At 45.8% G+C, this 2,482-nt stretch overlaps 1 pseudogene; it reads right to left on the bottom strand.

The window, feature by feature from the left end:
- Positions 1-427: 427 nt before the first annotated feature.
- LOC102848508 lies at positions 428-1,713 on the bottom strand (annotated as a pseudogene).
- Positions 1,714-2,482: the final 769 nt, after the last annotated feature.

Genomic DNA, 2,482 nt, shown 5'->3' with positions numbered 1-2,482 from the left:
ACAGTAGATGCTTGATAAATATGTGATGATGAGTGAATATTCCAGGGAGTGTGAAATCGGAGATGAGAAGAGACACAGTTTGAGCGCTGGAAGAACTTACTCTCTACTGAGAGACTTGACAGGAACCTACGTAAACAATAAGGCAAGAAGGTTGACATTTTGACATCTCAGAAACACTAAGAGCACTATTCTAATCAGGGGAAGCAGAGGAGCATTGGACACTAAAGAGTGGATGGAAAACTTAACAACAAGCATCAGTCTTTGAAGGTATAGGACAGATGACAGTCAGCTTACCAGGCGTGTGGTGTGCATGGACACGAGACTGAGGGCTAAGGTGAAGGTCAAGGAAAGGTGCAGCCTCCATTGTCAAGGGCTCATGGGAGAAGACACACATGCAGATTTCCAGAGTCAGTGGTACTCATTGCTATCAAGTGAGATCTGGCTCCTGACTACCCTTCTGGATGTGGTGGAACTGTCCTATGGGGAGAAGCAGACTGTCACATTGTTCTCCCACGGCAATGCTCGTGGGTTTGAACCACCAGGGCAGCAGTAGAAAATGACAAAAATGCAATGACTGCAGATTGACTAGGGAGCTGTGTTGGTCTGGTGTTGGGTGTCGTCACAACAGAACTGACCCATAGCTGACCCTCCAGAGAGCTTTCAGAGGCAGTAATCTGCACAGGAGGAGATGGCCCATCACCGCCAACCCAAAGGCACATGGTTCGAATCTACCAGCAGCTCTATGGGAGACTGATGGGCAACCTTTTCCCACACGCCTTTCTGCCACTGAAAATGCCCTAGAGGGTCAGTTATGAGCCAGTCCCAACTCCAAGGTGCCTAACAAGAATACCGTGACAGGTCGAGTTATGTCTTGAGCCCACTTTTACAGTTACTGTGTCAATCCATCTCGTTGAGGGCCTTCCTTTCTTTCGCTGACCCTCCACCTTTCTAAGCATGATGGCCTTTTCCAAGGACTGACCCTTCCAAACACATACCCCAAGTATGTACGTTGGGCACCGTGGCATTGTCTCCAACTCATGGTAATCTTGTGAGAGAAAAATACTGCCTGCGTCTTCAATATCACCTTCATCTGTGTTAAACCACATCTCCTCTTCATCTTCTAGTGTTCTGGCATCTCTTTGATATCTATGATTCCTCAAGATGGAACGCATACTGTCAAGTTTAGGGTTATCTTGTCTTTCTCGTTGCTGTTCAAATCTTAGTTTCAATCCTTTAAATGTGTACATAATCCACATCTTCCAGTGCTTTCTAGTAATTTTCAATTACATGAGCAGTTAACGATTTTATATCTTCCACTCTAATAAATTCGAACATCTCTATTATGGCAGAGTTCATCAGATTGTACCGAGATCCATTGTTGAGGAATGCTTTAACCACTGGTTCAAACAAAAAACTTTTCATTATGTAGCGGTTGTAAAACTCATCTTTTAATCCAATAATCTTTCTCTTAAAACGAAGGGCACATAATGCCAAGAAAGCATGTTTTGAAGCCATGAGTACTAGCACTCTCCGGAGGATATCCTTGTTGATAATGTAGTTCTTTATGTGGTAGGTATGGTGCTCCACACAAAATGTTAGTAATTCTAAGACAAGCGCCAGCAACTGGGCAGTTTGAAAATCATCTTTACTGGGTTTCTCTTCTGTTGTATTGGCCAGTAAGGGAGCAGTGAGTACGTGCTGTAGTGTCTCCATCTGACAAAACTAAAAATGATGATGACATTATGGATCCAATAAGCAAATTCATGGAAAGGAAGAAATTAAAAGAAAGTGAAGAAAAAGAGGTGCTTCTGAAAACGAATCTTTCCGGTCGGCAGAGCCCAAGTTTCAAGCTTTCCCTCTCTAGTGGGACGAAGACGAATCTCACCAGCCAGTCATCTGCACCGAACCTACCTGGATCTCCAGGTTCCCCTGGGTCCCCAGGTTCTCCAGGCTCCCCTGGATCTGTCCCTAAAAATACATCCCAGATGGCACCTATTACTACCAAGGGAGGCCTTGTGGGTCTGGTAGATTATCCTGACGATGATGAAGATGATGATGAGGATGAGGACAAGGAAGACACGCTGCCATTGTCAAAGAAAGCCAAGTTTGATTCCTAATACTCGATGGCTCCGTTCAGTATCTGTTGACAAACTGGTTCTCCACCCCTCCCCCCTACAGAATCCACAACCCAGCAGCGGTCTCTTGTGAATGACTGTCGCCCTCAGCCACGTACACTTGACTTCTGCTCAACAAGTGCCAATTCCGTGGAGCAGGAGGAGGGGGTCATGTCCATTAGGGGAAAGGTTTAAGCCTCTGAGCTCTCCAGCTTGGACCACACATTGCCCTTTTCTCAGGGAAGGAAATGGAAACAAAAAGCCAACAGGGCAGGGGTTCTGTAAGTGGAACTCTGGATGGACGGGTCAGTCGCTACAATCCCAACATGCTCTCTTGGACCATGTTTGAGACTCAGAAGAACGGGCTC

Source organism: Elephantulus edwardii, unplaced genomic scaffold, assembly GCF_000299155.1.
Source record: "Elephantulus edwardii isolate Elephantulus edwardi_28Jun2011 unplaced genomic scaffold, EleEdw1.0 scaffold00284, whole genome shotgun sequence".
Taxonomy (NCBI): domain Eukaryota; kingdom Metazoa; phylum Chordata; class Mammalia; order Macroscelidea; family Macroscelididae; genus Elephantulus; species Elephantulus edwardii.
The sequence above is the reverse complement of the archived record's forward strand: the minus strand, read 5'-3'. Positions and strand labels throughout refer to the sequence as shown.